Source organism: Filicampus tigris, chromosome 8 (assembly GCF_054856515.1).
Source record: "Filicampus tigris isolate MCC_2025a chromosome 8, RoL_Ftig_1.0, whole genome shotgun sequence".
Taxonomy (NCBI): Eukaryota; Metazoa; Chordata; class Actinopteri; order Syngnathiformes; family Syngnathidae; genus Filicampus; species Filicampus tigris.
The window spans coordinates 7,307,602-7,328,326 of NC_141224.1; the positions used below are offsets into that span (position 1 = coordinate 7,307,602).

Below are 20,725 nucleotides of genomic sequence, written 5' to 3' on the forward strand. Positions count from 1 at the left end.
TACAGGTAATTTTAACCCGAACCACTGAGAGTTAGGGTAAAACGTTATATTATGATTGATTTCCCTATTTTGCAGACTTTCACCTATTGAGGATGGGTCTGGAATGTATCCTCCGCAATAAATGTGTTCACTGTATCATCCTAATTCCTTGGTAACAGGCAGAACTGCTCCACAAATTAGAAGGTGATATTAATAAACGGAAACATCTGTGCTTCGTGTCATACATCTTGCTTTTTATTGCAGGATGGCATGTACAGCATTTTCTTGCCCATGTGTGTCAGTGTGTCACAGCCAATCCTATCTTCGACTCCCATATACACCCTTACCCGCTGTATGTCGGAAGATATCCTCCTCCTATCAAGTAACGGCCTCCCTGTCAAAAAATGACTGAGTTACATCCGAGCCATGTCAAAGCTGCGACAGCGTGTATGAGAAGGTGAACAGCCGTGGAGTGTGTGACACATGTCCGTGCTGCCACATGACACCAGCGTCAAACATGAAGTCACATGCATGACGGGGACACAGCAGATGTGCACTCGTTGAACTGCAAGTGTGCAGCCATGCTTGCACTAAGTGGTCTGGTACAGTTCATGGTACACCTCCCTCACATCCTGAACCCCCGGCACAGAAAGTTACAGATTTCAGTTGATTGGGCGACAGAAAATCATAACCCCTAACGCCATAACTTTAACGATCAAACCCCAGGAGCCGGCAACTCCAATCCTGATGATATATAGTTATCAGGCTTATGAAGAGCATCCGGAGTGTTCTGGCTCCTTATTTTTTGTGTTTATTCCTGTCGATAGGAATAGTTTACCATGGTTTTTGGTTCTTTGTATCGTTGATGTTGTTATAGTTGTGTAGTTAAGATTCAGATCCTTCTGCGGTAGTAATTTTGGTTTTCTTAAAATCTTAACCACACGAGGTTAAGATGTTGGTTCTTAGGTATTTTGAGGCTTCTTTCTCCACTCTGCCAGTTTGTTTGTTTCTAATCTCAGTTAGGTTTTTTTTTTGTTTTGTTTTTTTTAAACTTTTTTTTACTGATTACGTCATTTCTCTGTTCAACAGCATGTTGTTGTTTTCCATTTGTAGTTTGTGTATGTCCATCACATTTATGTGTTCTTTCTATTCAGTTAAACTCCGTAATCGTAAACTCTGTAATTGTTCTACCATTGTAGTTCATTTTGGGGTTCAAGATTTGGCATGCTGAAAAACTCTAAACTCTAACTCCTAATCTTAAACCCAATCACAAATCACAACCCTAACCCTCTGACTGGAATTCCGAATCCTAACACAGTCCTAATAATTTTTCATGCAAAAATAGGACTTTTAGGTCAAATTCTTACTTGAATGTCTTAATAATCCAACTTTGTCCTTTGCCTGCAAGCTCCTCTTCTCCATCATCATCCTAATCATCATAGTCACCCTCATAGACAGCCGACCTGTAGGTGTCTCAGCTATGTGTCACGCTTCACATGCCAGCATAGCGGAGGCCGGGCCGGCCGGACACAGAGCATGTGTTACACCACCGCGTCTGATGTGCGCTGCCCTCGCACACAGGCACGGGCGCAGGCGCTGTGGGTGGCATAGTTATGTGTCATAATCATCATCCTCTCTGGCTTTGTTCCAGCACGTACGCCGTCACCCCAGTGCAGTGGAGGAGCTCGTCCGCAGTGTGGGTGCCACCCTTAGGCATCATGCTATCCAACATGCCAGCTAATCACTGAATGTTTGGGAGATGAAATGTTATGACAAAGTCAAGTATGATCAGAAAAAGGATGCATTATTTGATAGAATAAACGTTCTCACAAAATTACCAATTGAATTTTGTCATGACAACATATTCAAATGAACAACTGACAATGCCCACCTTTGGTTTGGGGATAGTTCCTCTTTGATTAGATCAGAAGATGACCAAGTGAGCAAGTCCCATTATCACGGGACAGGGTAAAACAGAAAGCAGAAGTTTGGCAAATAGTGAACAGTTGATCAAAAAAGAGGTTTCAAGCTATTTAATGCAACACCCAGTTGAAATTTACCGTCAAACTAAATATGAAATAAGAATGAATTACATCTTGTGTATTTCAGTCAACCAAACAATGTTTCCTGAAGAAAGTCCGCTTATCTCAATGCTAACAAACAATGCAAAAACCCATTGACATGCTAACTGTTAGCATCGATAGACGTGGTTTAAGACCCATTTAAGGAACAGATTCGAACACAAGTGGTGGCTCAACACATGTAGACAGATGATATAATAATAATCACTGACATATATTGTTTATCCTCTACAAAAATGGCTAATTCTATAGCATCTTACCGAGTCATTTACAGTAGTAGAAGTACTATTCGTCTTCATTTTCATCTGCATGACTGTATTATACTACCTCCTTGTGGCAAAGACGAGCACGTCAGAAGGAGCAGCACAATGGCCACCAGTCCAGGGTGTAACCTGCCTTTCACCCAAAGTCAGCTGGGATGTGCTCCAACTCACTCGTGAACCTAATGAGGACAAGGGCTGTAGAAAATGGATGGATTTACTTGAAGGAGCCAAGTAAAGGTGCAAATTGAAGGGAATAAGGCCTCACTGTGTCAGTGGTAGCAGACGTCAGTGTGCCAGCTGTCGCTTTAACCAGGATGGCTGCCAGTGTGTGTGTGTGTGTGTGTGTGTTTGTGGGTGTGTGTGTGGGTGTGTGCGGGTGTGTGTGTGCGTGTTATATTGGTGCCAATGAGAGACAGTGATGAAGTGCCACTGGACATATCTGGTTTTCCTCCCCCTGAATACTAGTGCATGTGTGTGTGTGTGTGTGTGTGTGTGTGTGTGTTTCAAAGTTGCGTTTGTGTGTTTGCCGCTGACTCACCCTTTGACCTGTTGCCTTCCTCACAAAGTGGTGCATAGAAGACGTGTTTGTGGATTTGAATCAAGCCGCAACCCTCATGTTGAATGTGTGTGACCACCGGAGACGTTCAAATATAGTGGTACCTTGATATAGAAAATGATTTGTAGTGTGTTTTTTAAATGACAAACATACACATTTTAAGAAATATTATACTGCATGAAAACATACAGGAATAACCTAACTAAATAGCATTACAAATGATTAAACATTTGTTGTCACACTTCTTTGAATCCGTGCTGCTCATTCTGTTGTGCATACCTTGGCCACCTGGGGGCAGTATAAGACAGACACATGGATATATTTATATTTTGGTTGATTCATATATAACAGACAATCGTGATTTAGGTCATTTAATTACCTGACGTGTTTCGGCGTGTATTTCCGCCTTCATCAGCGCCTTCATCAGAGTTGGACACTCTGATGAAGGCGGAAGTACATGCCAAAATATGTGTACTTGTACTTGTACCACAGAGTGTCCAACCCTGATGAAGGCGGAAGTACACGCCGACACACGTCAGGTAATTAAATGACCTAAATCACGATTGTCTGTTATATATGAATAAACCAAAATATAGATAACAAGGAAGACAAAATGAACTTAATACAACTATAAGGATATATTGTTTTGTAACTGTACTGAACTGGAGGCTCAACTTCACTCTTGGCTTTGTACTAGGGATGTCCCGATATCCAAATGTCACGATACGATAATATCACTATATGAACCTCACGATACGATAATTATCACCATATTGTGGGCAGGTTGGTGATATATAAAAAAGTCATGGTACTGTATAAAAGCTTACGATATTGCAAAAAAAAAAAAAAGATCATATTAAAAAAAAAAAAACATCACAATATTCAGATTTTGTATATAACACAATTCACAAAGAAATAGGCTTGGCCAGTCATGCGCTCCTATTGGCTCAGCAGTGTAAAAGTAAAAAGTATCATCAAAGTATCATGGTCTATGTAGTTCACAATGCTGCGTTCAGCTGATGGAGATGTTGAAAAATATTGGACCTTTTATTGGTTTTGTTCATGTGAGCAATATTCTCTTTAATTTCTATTTAATTTGGTATGTTAGCATTCAGGTAAGGGTGGTTATGTGGTTGTTTCAAACACACATGTAATTGTCTTTGTTTTATGTTTAGTTTGACAGTAAACTTCAGCTGAGAAGGGCAATAAATGGATTGAAGCCTGTGATTTGAAGAATATTGACCAATTCTACTCTATTCGTAAACAAGCGGAAGTTTGACAGATAATCAAATTGCCGCTTGTTGTGAAGCGAGTTGAGTCACGTGCCACCTTGTCTCTCAAGTAAATTTTATGTAGATCAACAGAATGTTGAAAAAGATCACAAAAGCATTTTTGTTCTCGTAAAATGATGACCGTTCTCGCAAAGCCACGATTATTTTCATGATAGTTTCTCTGGGGAAAAAATACATAGAGAAACTTGTTGCTAAGTAGGATTCAAAATTCTGCTCCTCATGCCTACAAATACATTTTGACAACTGTTACGAGTCAAAACAATGTTATCACGTAAAAAAATTTAGTATGGTTTGATTTTGGAGAAGACAAAGCCAGATCTACCCAAGTCACCGTGGTGATAAGATCACATGATGTCCGCGGTTGGTGCGTGACTCAACGTGGAGGTGGCTGTGTGCATGCTGTCACACTAGAACACACACAAAACACGCACACACACACACACGCTCCGGCATCATCCTACCTAATCATCCACCTACTGTGACACGCGTGGAGGGAAAGAGGAGGAGTAAGAGATGGAAGAGGTGGAAGAAGAGGAGGAAAGATATTTAACAAGAAAGGGATGAGTTGGGGAAGGATGAAAAGAAGCAAGGAGGTAACAAACAGTCATGCCTCTGGTTAGCGTGACTGCATGTATCGTACTATACCAGTTTGGTCAATAGCTCTAGTTTGCAGTATAATATGTCGTTGTACGATTTATAACCCTCATTTATAAATGGGGCATAAACTATGCTAGTATGATCTACAACAGTACTTTACGTGATACAGTACTAATTACATTATGGACCACTCCTGTGTTGGACCAAATATACAAATGTATTGATTTTTTAAAATTATTTATTTCAAAGCTTCATGCTTACCAAAATATATGAATGCAAGGTCCAAGTGTGATTTTTGGGGTTGACATCCTCACGTTCTACTTCACTGTAATATCTGTGACTAGCCCTGACCAAATGCGTGTGGCTTTTAAAGGCGGGGCCTGGCCTGTTGTGGTGCATCGGGGTCAGCAAATGAGTGAAGACATGACTGTTGACTCTGTGTGTTGAGTGACGGCGTCACTTGACGTGTGAGAATGTGCTTCTGTTTCTTTTGACAGTATACTGACTGTAATGCCCTGACATATGGGAAAGGAGAGCCACATTTTCAGCTGTTTATTGAATGCTGGTAAAACAGTGAAACATATTAATACAGAGACCTCACTCACAAAGTAGCGGCTGTCGGCCACATCTTATTCCCAGACATTTACACGTAGACTTGCTGATGTCACGCGCCAATCTGCCAGGCCCCACCTCTTAAAGGCACATGTGTTAAAAAAAAAAAGTCTTTTAATAAGTTGAAATGTACCTACACCACAGATTTTTACCTGTTGCTGTCTCGGATTCCTGCATGAGGTGCAAATGATTAGAAACACCTCACTTCTCACTGCACTTGTTATCACCAGCTTTTGGTGGTAGAAAGAAATGAAGTACAAAAACTTTGTTACTTCTACTTAAAGTGGGGAGTCAACCCAAAAAATATTCTTGACAATAATATGTTCTATGTGCCTCCACTAGTCTAAACGTATCCGTCTCAGGGGGCGGACATTTTGTCACTTCCTGTCGACTGAAAATGACATCACAATTGTTCAGGGCTCAGGTTCTGGCTCAGGCTCCAATTACGGCTCACCTGTTCTCTGTAGCTGAGCCACGATTGGTTGTTACCTGAGCCCTGAGCAACTGTGATGTCATTTTCAGTCAAAAGAATGTGGCAAAATGGCTGCCCCCTGAGATGGACAAAAATGATGTATGATGTTGATTTTAGTGCTTAACTCATATTCCATAAACACAATATTAATCAGAATGCCGTGTTTGGACTATTGTGGCTACATAGAAAAATATTTTTTTAATTCTTGGCTTGAGTTACGGAGTGTAAACACTTGTGGCACCTCTACTAAATATGAAGTACTATACACACACTGCAAGCAGATAACATTTATTGAAAGGGTGTGTGTACAAATTCTGATACTATACAGTGCACAAACTTACTTGTAGTTCGCCACCACTTCCTGCGGCCTACGCAGAAAAGCAACATCTGTGCACATTTGCAACCATGCCACAGGCTTTAGTGCCACCACGACGTTGTGGTTTTCTTTGACAATCTGGTACTCGATTTTCCGTTTTCTTCTGTGTTGACCTCACCAAGCAGCAAACTGCTTCATTTTTTTATTCATCTCTTTTATTTTCAGTTTTGCAATGCATGCAATCATACAACAGCGGTGTATATACCTTAGGGCCCCGATCGATATGGATTTTTTTAGGCCGAATCAAAACCAATTTTCCAATTCAATCATTATATTTTATATATATATATATATATATATATATATATATATATATATATATATATATATATATATATATATATATATACACACACACACATACATACATACTATACATACATGCACACGCATAACACACAAAAATACTGTCATGTTTTATTTATTTATATGTATTTCATAGTAATTTTGCGCAGGGGTGTTCAAATCTTATCCTTGGGGGCTGCTGTCCTATATGCTTTAGATGTTTCCGTTCTCCAACACACCTGATTTAAATGATCAGCTCTTAAGAAAGCTCTGCAGAAGCCTAATAACGATCCTGATTATTTGAATAAGGTGTGTTGGAAGAGGGAAACATCTAAAACATGCAGCATTGCGGCCCTCGAGGACTGGATTCGGACATCCCTGATTTAACGCTTCCTCAACACTTGAACTCAGCCATGTGTGCACAATTACTGTCGTGAAGTCAAGTGTATTATAGATTATATTTCATGTGGACGTTGCTGGTACAGAGGAGGCGTGTGAGAAGGCAGTGAAGTGAGAGTCCTGTCATGGACGTGAAGGTGGAGCTGGTGTAGGGAACAGCTGAGCGGTGTAACGTTACAAGAATGCGGCGAGCTCACAAGGAGCAACTGTTCCGCTCGGTGTGGTTTGCAGTGGCTTTTCTGCACCCACTTTATTATGCTTTAATTAAACTCTGGCATCATCTCTTTTTCTCTTGAGCTTTTAAGTTTTTCAAAATGCCAAGTTGTCATCCACGTACTAGTACTAATAGTGAACTACTAGATATTAAGCTAGTAGAATGGGGTACTGGTGAAAGTTTAGTCGGACTCGCTGACGGAGGGCCGTTTAAAATTAGAGATGGGTACTATCCCCCCCCGGACTTACGGATGACAAATAACGGACCCTCAATTTGTAGTAAAATGCCCAGCTCTACTAACCAACATGTTTTTTTAAATAAGAAATCATTGGAAGTGAATTGATTCAGTCCAGGCTCAAACTGTGAAAACTTGTATGAAGTGTACAGGTAATGTTTTTAAAAGGTGCTTATGATCTGAAAAACAAAACAACCCCCCCCTCAAAAAAGCAGTATTTTTATTCGAGCAATACTGTCACCTACTGGCCTTTAATAGATACTGCTGGAAGTATACGGAGAATTGAACCACTGTGATGTATAACAGTTGCTGCAAGTACAAGTAAAATTGTTAATGGAGAGGGGAAATTAAGGTTTTTGCAGAGCGATAATGTCACCTAGTGGCGTTTCATAGGTATAGTTTGAATTTTAAAAACCTATTTATCTATACTGGTCAACACATTTTTACTACATTTTTAACATCAGAAATGCAAGTTCTGTCAACTTTTCTGGCTGATTTTTTTGCAGTGATTCCAAATCTGACCTCTTTTTTTCCGTAGCACATCAGGTTATAATAATAATAATAATAATAATAATAATAATAATAATAATAATAATAATAATAATAATAATGATAATGATAATGATAATAATTGAATATGTAATACAGTAATATGCAGTAGTTAGTAATATTTATGAATTAAGGTAATGGTTTAGCAACAGGTGCATTTTTTTTCTCTCTGAAACGTTGTATCTATAAATTTAATTCCAACGCATGATAAATACGTATAACACAAGCTTTTAGGTTAAATTTAAAAAATAAAAAATGAAAATATCTGGAAAAACCTGATGTGCTAGAAAAAAGATTAAGACATTTTTTAATTAAAACTCTGATTAAACCGTGCTGGAGATAAGTGTCATCTGGTATCCTTCTGTGCAGGTGGCATCACACACACGCACGCACGCACTGCTTTTGAGGCACATTTCCCCCAAATATAAAAAGGGAAAATGGGGACGAGGCGCCTTTGGTGTTTGATTGACAACCACGAAAGATGGGTCCCGGGGGTGAGGGGTGAAGGTCTGAGTTCAGAAGTAGGTGGGGTTGGGGGCTTGCTAACAAGATGGAATAGTCGTGGGGGTCTGACATACGTTTTGAAGACAAAGTCAAGAAGGTTAGACAAAGATGGACACGCAATATGGGGAAGATATTATTAGGCAGAACTCATTTTTGAAAATGGGCTGCATGACATATATTCCAATAAGGGCTAGCATTTAGAACATAAAATCTTACAATAATTGTACAACGAGCAAATGTGCATTACAGTTTATTTAGTAAATTGATCCCCTACGACTAACATGTGGGTGGGAAGCTGCACACAATCAAACAATGACCAATACTCACGGCACATAACCAACCAAAGATGTCACAAATGAACAGAAATCGTCTCACTTTACACACAAAGGTATGTACTCAGAACAATTGTGAAATCTGGACAAGTGATAATCCGAATGCAATTTGGGACGAACCAGATGTTCGATCCACCTCATATCTATTTATTCCTTAGAATATATGTATTTATTTAATTTTTAACTGTATTATTCAATTATCTCTATTAAATATGTTTCATGATTTAAAATATTTCCTAAAGTAGTTGCGTCCATCCATCCATTAATTTTCTGGACCGCTTACCCTCACATTTCCCACAATTAAAAACCGTTAATTTCTTTGTAAGTGAGCAAGTTTGTAAATTCTGGCTCGAATCATTATTCCCCCACTGTAAATTGATTCTACAGGTCCAACTTTAGCTCTGTGATTAGAATACATGGTAAGGCAAGCGACTTGCACTATGTGCAGTTTTGATAGATTGCCGTTAGATGTCGCCCTACATCAACATTTAAATGCAGGAAGCCTTGCCCCGAGTTACAAACTGGCACGTATAGCAGAAGTGTTACTTATGTTACAAGTCTTACCACTTAAAGTTTCAGTTCAGGCAAATTCCAAGCAAGGGCCAGACTGCCTAGGTTAGCCAGACAAGAAGGGCCGTGGTGGTCCCTTGAAAAACAAAACCCAGAACCAAGGATACTAGCACATTTATTTGATTAAAAAGGCCAGTAAGTGGTGTACACAAATTACTTAAAACAAACAAGTCTGCTATTAGGGGGCCCCATCTGGGAGATTTCCAAATACCGACATGTGACATGTCATTCTAGTGTCTATGAGAGTTTCCATGTGTGGCCCAATACTGTATCGTAAATGCTGAGAGAGTTGTTGTTACTTAGGTTAAGCGAGTCAAGCCGAGTTGTACAATCTTGCACAGGTGCAACATATTTGCACATTAGCCACCTTGCACTATCTATAGCCTACCTGCTTAGTTAACTGTACAGTACTAAAACATTCATTCACAGTTTTCTAATGGTACCAAACCATTGTCTATTCCAGGGGTCACCAAGTCCGGCCCTCAAGGGCACCTATCCTGCATGTTTTCCATCTCTCCCTGCTGCAACACACCTGTTTCAAATGATCTGTATTGTTATCAGGCTTCTGAAAAGCTTGCTGATGAGCTGATCATTTCAATCAGGTGTGTTGCAGCAGGGAGGGATGGAAAACATGCAGGATAGGTGCCCTTGAGGACAGGACTTGGTGACCCCTGGTCTATTCCTATGACTTCCAGATTGAAAGCATAACTGACATGAAGCTTAATGTTTGACCCGAATAGGGTTAGCTTTTTTTTTTTAATCAACACCTTGAATCCAATCCAATGTAATAATTTTCAGAGTGCCCTCCATCATACTTGGCCTCTGCACTGCACATCATAGCATACAGATGTGCACAGCACACTACCATGATAATGTGAAACAGGGAAGAGTTTTCATATCATGAAGTTCAAGTTAAATTTAAGTTGAGTCATTCATATATTTTAGCTTAGCAACTCCCAAAGTCGAGTCTCTGTCGAAATTTGGACTATTTTCATACACTTTTGATTTGCTATCTTATGACTATGCTTTGTCATTTTCAATTTTGGCGATCGAAGGGGGGCGCTACCGTCTAACCCAGTCCAGGTATCTTTACTACACACAAAAGGCGATTATGTAACGTCTGCTTTTATGCCACTCACCCTTCTCGTGTCGTGTCGTGTTCTTGTCTTTTCTTTTTTAATAATAAAAAAAAAATCTATAAAGAGGCGTCGTATCCATTTGTGTCAATCATCTTCCTGCAATTTACAAACAAGAGGTTAACCGAGTTTACGCTAGGACACGCCCTCTCCGACCAGCTGGTGGCAACACTCTTGGTGACGTCACTCTCGCATGCCGCCATTGGCCAACAGAACGTCGTGCAGCTGACCAATTGCCTACCGCTGCGGTGACGTCGCCTGGCTCCGGCCGCGTTCACTTTGAGCGGAGTGGGCGGGGCGAGCGGCAGAACCGCGAGCCTGTGCCGCGTTATGATTGGCTGGAGCGGCAGTGAAAGCGGGGCTCTGTTGCTGAGAGAGAGTGAAAAGAGAGGGAAGGGTAGGAAGTCACGTCATTAAACAACAATGCCACGTTTAGCTCTAACTTATAGTATATTCAATAGGGAAAAGTTTCAATACTATGTAGAATACCCGTAAGTATTACACACTTGATATAATGGATTACCGCCATGTCCTCGTATGCCGCTGTCAATTATGGTAAACATTGGGTCTCATAAAGAGGAGGGAGCATTTGTGCCTTCTTATTGGCTCTCGTCTGCGTAGTCCCGCCCTTCAGCCCTCCTCCGTGCTGTTCCTATGGTTCCCAGAGCTCTCATTGGCTACTGTAAAGTTTGGGACAGGACGCCGGTTTGCCTGAGCATTGCCGCCGCTATTGGCTGGCTCCCTCCGTCCGTCAAGTGGACCTTGACAGATCACCACGCCTCCTCCTCTCGAGACACCGCCGCCTATTGGCTACTGTACCTGTCAGCGAACTCCGATTGGCCGCTGCGCCCAGCTGTTAGTGGTTCATTCACCATTTTGTGACTGTAGTGGAAAAGAGACGAGCGATACTTTTGCGTATCCCTCGTTGGAGTTTCAGTCCGGGGACCTTGGCGGTGTTTGACGGGAGGGAAAAGTAACTCGTCCCCGGGACTTGAGAGTCCTCTGAGCCGACAGCAAGGGGATGTTTGCGGGTACCGTGCGGGCTGCCTCATCCGCAAAATAAGACCATAAATCTTTTTTTCTCCTTCCCTACTGAAGAGGAAAAAGCTCCGCTCGGGTGAGTTCAAACTAAGTTAGCGGAGGGGAGACTGCGAAGCGCAGTCGATTTAAAGGCTTCTTTTACGGGAGTGGGGGAAGATGCCACACTACCGGGTTGTTGTTCTGGTTCTGCCCGGAGAAACGAACAGCTCAGCGGGCAGGACAAGGGGAGGAGGCGAAAGGCTGTTGTACACACACATATATACAAATACACGCACACACACACGCTAAACAACAAGCGTTAAAACTTTCTCAAAATGTCACAGAACAAAAAAGCATGACAACCGGCACAAACTATAACACTACTACGCCTTTATTACAACATTGTGGTGGATTTTCGCTACTTTTTCCGCCACCTTTTCCGTGTTGGCGTCGAGTCGAAAAACACGTCGAGCTCTTTTCGCGGCACTGCGGTCCGAATTAAAAACCGCCACGACGGGACATTTTGTCGACCTCTTTCTTAACATTTATTTGTAGTTTATCAACGGCGAACGGGAGCTGTAATGTGTTGAATTAAATGCTAATTCGGCCAGTTTTAGCGTGGCCGTCGTCGTCGTTGTTGTCGTGTAGTAGTAGTAAGTCGTGCGTACTACGAAGGCTTTACAAACGAGCAGCTTTCCTTTTGCTAGCTGACATTTTTTTGTCAGAGTGCAATTGATTTAATAACAGGAGAGCAAGTGACTTTCTTCTGTTTAAGAGGTAGGAATCCGGCCTGTCGCGTTGCCATCACCCCAAAAAACGTCACTTTACTTGATTTTTTTTTTTTAGTTTTTTTTTTTAGGTGTTGTCTACGAGCTGGCCTTTGAGTCACAGACATGATAGTTGTACTAAAGCTATGGGCTTTTCCTGCACTGCATCACCACCATCACAGCTAACATTTTAGTGGTAGTTTCGGTTCAATTATGCAGCTTTTTTTGGCTTGTTTTTTAAAAATAGATTCTTGAAGGGACCTTGATGTCCACGATGACAAGTTGGACCATCCCCAATCGAGGACCTGGGATCAATAGGAACCAGAATACACACATCCCAGAGAGCAACCTACGGCCCGTGGGTCTCATACGGATCCAAAAGAGCATTTAAATGCAGCCTGTCAAGCCCCGAAATGCCCGTAATGCATCAAAATGAACATTCGCCGTGTCACATTTCATCACGCCATTATAGCGCATCTTGCTTCTTGCTTGTGTGACCCACTTAAAGGCAAAAGCTGTCCCCCACATCCACAATGAGCGAAATTCTAAAAAGCCGCAAGAAGCGACATGGCATCCCCTTTTCATTTTTCAAGTCAAATCATCTCCAAGCACCAGCATAATGACAAACATTAAACTATAGTAGCATAGTAGGTCCAATTGTTCATCGAAAACGGGGTAGGTTTTATTCCTAAAGTATATTTCATAAACTAGCAGTAGGCACTTATACAGGAAAACAAAAAAACATTCCTTAAATAATGATTCTATTAAAATGTATTACACCTAAAAGTTGAATAGAAATTGTACTTAAAAACATGATTTAATAAAAACAGTTTTAAAAGATTAAATGCAAGTGTTTTTCACATAAAAGTTAAATACAACTGAACTGTACTTAAAAAAATGTGCTGTACTGGATTAAAAAAAATCCATTAACATTATGCACAGTGTGAACATTCAATTCAGTGATTCTTTCACATACGAGGAGAGGGAGCCCATGGACCACACTTGAGAATCACTGGTCAAAATGATCATCAAACTTTGACACCACATGAGATGACATGAGATGATACAAAAAAATGTCCCCGCCCCCAAAAAGCTGTTTCCCAACCTTTATTGAGCCAAGTCACATATTTTTCCCCAAAAATAAATTTTACGGCACACTAGCAAACAAAAATGTGACAAAAAGAAAAGAAAATATGCAGAAATTATTAAAATCTTGTCAAATTTACTTACAGTGTGGAATCAGGGCCTGTTGACTTCAATGGCAACAGGTGGATAAATATGTTAACTGAATTTTCAGCTGTTTGGTCTTAGCGCCTTTAATCGTCCCTACTGTCACTATACATCACTGGCATAGATACAGGTAGATGAACAAAGACATGTCATTTGTGGTCAATAAATAATCATCTTTGTAGCATGTAATTTATGATTTCTTGTGGCACAGTGCTCTAGGATAACTTGGGGTTCATTTTTGGTGAATTCCCGTACCCTGGAATCAGCCCAAAATGGCCACTTCAAATCAAAATGGCTGACTTCTTGTTTCTTTTCCGAGCCTGGGTCCTTGAGATGTTTTTGTGCGTCCTTTTATGGTAGCTGTGTTAGCACAAATTCTTGTTGGAATTTGTTGGAAATCATGAAAAGCGATTGATGGATGGACTGGCCCTCAAACCCTACCCTAATTTTTTTTAATGGCAAAGTTAGGGGAAAACATTAATACCATGAGCCGCCTACATTAGATGGCATCGACAAAAAAGTCCTCGCAATTAGGCTTCGTCCTTCAGTCCAGGATACCTGCTTCCAAATGGGGCTCATTTGGGCGAATTCAGAATGGCATTTGCCCAATGTCTGCTTCGACCAAAAATGGCTGACTTCCTGTTTAATTTGAGGCATGGGTCCTTGTGATTTTTGTGTGTGTGACCTGTTATGATCAGGAAAACTGGTGACTGAAGACAAATCTTTTGCGTGGCATTTGGGAGGGTCACATTCCTGACCTCTAAAATCTATAAGACAATCATTTTCTATCAGGGGCCATTTCAGTCATCTGAGGGCCACACTAAATTGATGATGTTTATTGTTGCAAATTATGAGCATTAGGTTTGAAACAAACATGTAGGGGGAGATTAAAAAAAAAAGTATGATAAGCAACGTGGGTGTAAAATGCCCACTAGGAAGCACAACATGGATGTCACCTTTCAGCATTCCAATCAGCAAAAGAATAGCTTCAGAGCCCAAGCCCGGACCTAAATCCTATGAAAAATCTGTTGGGGCTGACATTTTAGACGGTTTATTGGTATATATTATGAGCATTTGTGGATTTTTTTTGCAGTTCCTTTAGAGATTTATTTTGTTTTTATAGTTGCATGGCAGGCTGGATTAAATGCAATGGCCCAGGTCCCATAGGTTGCGACCTATGACCTTTTGGATTTTTAGGGCGTCGCAGTAGGGGAGTTATAAATATTGTACACACACACACACACCCACACACACACACACACCGCCTCCTGTTGTGTTGATGAAAAAAACAAATCACACTAAAATCTACATTTGCACTCTTTTATATTTAGAAATTACCTTTTCGTGAATGGATTAAACCGAAAATGTCCTTTTTGATGCGCCTCAAAAAGCCTGAGTGTGTGAGTGTGTGTGTCAGAGACAAGGGAGATTTTAACAATGTGTGCATGACCGCACAGTAAATTTGGCAAAGAGAGAGGCAGAGAGAGAAAGCGTTTTCAATGTGTGTGTAAAGTTTGACGTAGTGAGAGGACACCGAGATTGCATTGTTTATCTCGACGCTGTTTGTCCGGTTGAACGCCATGGAAACGACAAGCCCGCCGTTTGTCTGTCTCATCACCGTAACGTTCCCGCTCTCCAGCTAACACCTTGATCACCCCGCGCTTAGATTACGTGCAAATGGGAGTATAAGCATTGGAGAAAAATGACATTTATTAAATCAACGAAAAAGAACTGAAGGAGAGCTGACCTTAGCATTTGTGATAAAAATGTGTGTGTGTTTGTGTGTGTGTGTTTTCTTTAATACAATCTTTTTACCCTTGAATTCATCTGTTCCAAGCTCATTCTGACACCATAATAACCTTTATAAACTATACACACACAGTTTAATTAATGTTTTAACATTCAAGCCTAAAACAAAGTAGTACGAGTACGTTTGCGCTATATGAATAAAGTTGTATTGTATTGTAAAGTCTTACAGTTACGAGAAAAGCTTATAAAAAGCCTTCAATATTTTTTTATTTTATCTAATGTTATGAGATTCAATTCGAAATTTGCAAGAAAAAGAAAGAAATAAATGTCATGACAACAAAGTCAAACCATTTTAACATTCCTCACAGTCATACAAGTTTAAAAAGAAGTTAAACACGAGAACAAGTAATTGTGGGACTTTGCTAGCGTGTTAGCATAGATAAGCGAGATTACATTTTGACTTGCATACAAAATCGGGTTAAGTCACTGCCAGAGGAACGTAACGCTGTTACAATTTTGAAATTTTGAAATTTGAAATTGAAATGGTTACTGATGGTGTTGTGGTGCACACGCCTGAGTTGTGTGCGGGCAGCGCGGGATCGATTCCCACTCAATGACGGTGTCTGTGTGTGCCCTGCGACTGGCTGGCGACCAGTTCAGGGTGTAGTCCGACTTTCCCCTGAATTCAGATGGGATAGGCTCCAGCACCCTCCCGCAACCCTGTACAGGGTAAGCGGTTTTGAAGATGACACATGAAATTGAAATGAATACCTGGATTTATACTCATGAAGAGTTTTTGTATCATTAAATACTAACGTGATTTCTCAACCTGAGTGCAAAATCCACTTCAATTTGGACAAATTCATGACATTTTCTGCCAAATGGCAAACTGCAACTCTTAACTGCCCATGTGTGTGTCATTATTCATTCTGAGCACCTTGTGTTGCACATTTCGTTCTCTGTGATTACTATCGCATTTCTCATCACTATAATTTCACGCAATATTCAAACTTGAATCGTCTTACTTTTTTTACGATTTTCATAGCTTTATGACTTTTGCCTAGTTACACTGTGACTTCATTCTCCTAACTCTTAAGTTTTTTCTCGTAAATACCATACCTGTCAAGTTGTACGCTTTTGGAGTAATTTTTACAGGTGGAGACACTTTTTCAAACATGTACGCCATACATCGCGAATCTGTACGATTCCGACTGGAAACTTCGGCCGACTTTCACTTTTTTTTCCTGCCACTGTACAACTTTTTTTCTTGCAATGGTATGATATTCTTTTTTGGAAAAAATAGTCTTTTTCTCTGGGAATATTTTAACTTCACTTTTTTCTGGTAATATTGCAACTTTTTCGTTTATAACCACATGACTTTTTATTTTTGACACCGTACAACTTTTTTTTCCACACTTAATGCGTGTTCACTGTGAATAACTCAATCATTTAATCACAGAAATTATGACTTTTGAATTAGCTGATAATGAAATATTTGTGCTCTTTAAATTTGCACGATGCGATTTGTGATTGATGACAATAATTGAATAATATGAACCTTACGATCCTTTTTTTCTGTAGAATCGGTTTGAAGAGAAGTCATTTTGGATTTCTTTGGAACATGAACGCATTGTGTGTTTATAACTAACTTGAGATCTCCCAAGACCGGACTCTGTTTTGACAAATTCTTGTCATTTTCTGCAAAACTGCCAACTGAAACTGTGTATTTGTAATTGATGTGGAATGAATTGTACTGAGCAGTCTGTGTCACAAGTTCCATTACCTGCTCTGTGGCCATCACTCGTACCCTTCTGTGGTGATGTGAAAAAAAAAAAAAGCCAAAGAGAAGGCAAAACACAGCCGTGGAGTAAATTCTTTTTTAATGCTCACTGAGCTGACTTGGGGTTTGCATCACCTGCAGTTAACCATATATTGACATGTAAAAACAAGCCTTTTATGCATTAATTATCGTATATTTCTTCCTCGAGTGAGTTTGGCAGCCTCGCTATTTACACCGGGAATTTCACATCTCTCGCTCGAGTGAACAAGAATGATGCTCTCTGTTTTTTTGGAGCAGAGATGAAAAAAGAAGGCGTCGTGCTTATCACTCGATGGACTGCTACGGCAAAGCTACTAACCAAATACTTCGCACTGAAAATTAAGTGAAGGGTCAAGATGCCAGGATGGCCTCTAACTCCTCTGTGTTACAACAGAATGAGAACACACACACACACACTCACACACGGCAACACGAGCATGACCGAACACATTTTTTCCGAGCGGAGATCAACCAGCGATTCGGTGGAGCGGTCGGTCAGCCGAGAGCTGCCTTCTCCTTCCTGCTTTTCTCTTTGTTTTCATGATCACATATTTGCCTCAAGTCATATCGGCGTCTACAAATGAAGGGAGGATGATAATGTGAATGTTTTCACCTTCAGCATAAAGCGAGTCGTTCTCATGTAAAAAAATAATATCAGTGTACTTTAAAAAAACAACAACAAAAAACAACAAATAGGAGGGAAATATACAAAAGTGAGCAAAAAAATGTCAAATCAGAAGCACAAGTGTAAATAGAAAAAAAGCATCCATATAAAAAAAGCACATTTATCCATATTTTGGGGGGATACTGCTGCAGTTAAAAATGACTGAGGCAATTATGCTATTAGGCCAACAATTTAAAGACAAACAGGTTCTGTAAAATGGAATCACTGTTTCGTACTGTAGTATTTGTGTTAGATGTCTGCCTTTATGGGGCATGGCCTAGCGAGTGACATCAGGATCTGGAGCCGGGTTGGCTTGTTAGTTGGTGTGTGAGCGTGAGATGTGGCCCACAGCAGTTCTTGTGAGCGTTCTCATTTTTGGTGTCATACTTTTGTCTGGTTATCTTACAGCTTGATTGTTATCACTCTACGACTTTTCTTTCATGATACTAATTGTGCTTATTCTCATTGCTTTACCCACTTTTTGGTGAAATTTTATTGTAACTTAATTCTTGTCACGCTATAACTATTTGTTCGTGATATTAGATTTGTGCTCTCACTCTAGTTATATTATGACTTTATTCTGCCACTCTATCACTCTATGACTTTTTTCCTCATAATATCATGAATTAATTTTGATCATGCTTTGACTATTTATTTTTAACTTTCTGGCTTTTCTCACATACGTAACATTTCCATTTAATTCTGGCCACTCTGACTTTTTTCATGTAACATTGCAAACTAATCTTATGAGTTGTAACCGCACAACTGTTTTTTTCCTGTGACATTGCATTTTTCTGTTAATAGTTGAACATTTTTCTCTTAATATTCGACTTAATACTTAATAAATATTAAACATAATGAAAACGAATTAAAAACATAAATATTATTATAATGGAACAACCTTTTATTTATCACAAACTTTTTCTTGTAAAATTTTCTTGTGATAATTTGATGTTATTCTCATAATTGTACAACTTTTCTCTCATCACTGCAACTTTTATCTTGCAACATTATGACGTTTTGCTTGCAATATTATGACATTATTCATGTCATGCTGTGGCATTTTTCGAATAATATCAAAACTCTATTGTCGTCACTCTATTACTTTTCTTGTAAAATCACAATGTATTTCTGGTAATATGCAGACTTTACTAATCATCATCACTCTATGACTTTTTTTCTCGTAATACTCTAACTTCATTATTGTCACTTCAAATTTTTTTTGTGTAACATTAGCTAGTAGCTACCTATTTTTCTTGAAAGTATGACTGCAAACTTTTTTCTTGTAACCTTATGATTTTATTCTCGTCACTCGTCAATTTTATTATTGTGTGACTGTGACATTATTCTCCTCACTCGAAAACATTTGTAGCCCTAAGACTCCTCCATGCTTATGCAACAAGCTTGTCGTACATTAAAAAAATACCCTTAGCAGAATATTTTCTTTATCAGTTATTACGTAATTTTAAAAAAAGCGTTTTATAATAATTTAGCAAAACAAATGCTATTTTAATATGGGTTCATTTTCTACATCCACTTGAATGGTTCAATATTTTTTTTTCCCAGGAATGATGTCTTCAGAGTATGTTTATACTTCACTATCGTGATATGGAAATTCGTAAAGGATAACATTGTCATTACAATAGCTGAAAAAAGTGCAAATTACAATCTTCGTTTCTGATTAAGCGGGTCAAAGAGACAAGTCATTTTGCTAGTCTTTTAGGATAAACAGGATTAGTTCTCGCTATGTTGCTTTACGTCGTCTTTGACAACAAGGTCACCTCATGCAAATGTGCGTATGCACTCAGTGTATAGTTTGTTGCGTGTTGTAATTATAAGGAGGCGTGCATTTCTACATGTTTGTACACGATTTCACTGAAGGACAACACATGCTTGTGTGTTTACGCAGTCTGTATTTGTCATCTAGTATCCTGCCAGATAAAAAAAAAAAAAACAACACTTCTCCCACTTTTGCCCGCATTATTCCAGCTTGGCTTCCTTTCTGCCGAATTTTAGTCGGAAGACTACCGGGGAATGCTCAAAAGTGTGTGTCAGAGAGCGAGAGAGAGAGGCTGTGGAAATTCCCAGTGACTACTCCAGAACGCTCTTAACAATCATCCGCACGCCACCACCTCTACCTCCCCCTCTCACACTTGTGTTGTTGGGTGACCTCACCCAGGACCGCCGCCAGCCGCTTTCCCTCCCTGATGGAAGGCAAAATAAACGGTTTGTTGTTGCAATGCTAAGTTTGAAGACGCAGCGTGGAGCCTAGCGTGAGAAAAAAGCCCCTCCGTCGCATGTGAAAGTAGCTCGAGGGAGATCCGGCGACCTATCGTATGAGACTTTACACTTGTACTGTATGTGTGTGTGCGCGTTTGAGAGAGACAGAGACTGTATGTGTTTGTGAGTCTACTTCATGTTTTCTTGCGACTCTGTACCAAAATTGCTGTCTTCTCTTTTAACCCATTCACTGCCGTGGACATTTATATCCAACTTGAATCCAACAGTTTACTGCCACGGATGTAATGAACAGTACTGTATATGTATTTGTCAAGTTCATTTTTGAAGAGTTAAGCATAGCAGGGACTGTGAAATTCATGTTTCTAAACCACTATAATCACTAACAGATCCCTATAGATGGCAGCGTTGCATTGCTTTGGATTTGAGATCAGGACAGAGCATTAGTCTGAGTAGAAAATAAACATTGGGGGCGAATCACGACCCATCATGTCGATTGTGAGGGAGAGAAATGCCAACATGTTGGAAGTCGCACAGGTGTAGGCCTCACACTTGATCAGTGTTTGCATATGTATGGTATAAACAGAGCAAGCAAGTCGCGGTCATGACAACATTTGCCATGAAAAGGCCATTCTCAGTCATGTTTTCGTTGTTTATAGTTTGTCACAAAAGCAAAACATATTCGCGACAAAGTCACTGTTTTGCTTGACATGTTTCTTTTCACAAAACGCATCTTTTCTCTGCTTTTTGACCAGAAACATTTGTGAAAAAGGTGTAAACAATGTT

At 39.9% G+C, this 20,725-nt stretch overlaps 1 protein-coding gene and 1 long non-coding RNA gene across 6 annotated transcripts in view; one reads left to right on the forward strand and one right to left on the reverse strand.

The window, feature by feature from the left end:
- Window positions 1-1,885: 1,885 nt before the first annotated feature.
- LOC147143289 (uncharacterized) lies at window positions 1,886-10,825 on the reverse strand. Its single transcript, XR_015087983.1, has 4 exons — window positions 10,694-10,825; window positions 10,456-10,551; window positions 2,862-2,983; window positions 1,886-2,518 (listed from the first exon to the last, which is right to left on the reverse strand). It is a non-coding gene; the product is annotated as an uncharacterized LOC147143289 (long non-coding RNA).
- A 505-nt stretch (window positions 10,826-11,330) lies between these two features.
- The window catches only part of cicb (capicua transcriptional repressor b), a 47,797-nt gene continuing 38,402 nt past the window's right edge, over window positions 11,331-20,725 (forward strand). For 4 of the 5 annotated variants that reach the window (XM_086039343.1, XM_086039345.1, XM_086039346.1 and 1 more), the window contains exon 1: window positions 11,331-11,569. The gene's annotated coding sequence lies outside the window, so the exon portion shown is untranslated. Of the gene's footprint in view, window positions 11,570-19,885; window positions 20,036-20,725 lie in introns of those variants that run through there. The other variant, XM_086039344.1, reaches the window with a different exon arrangement.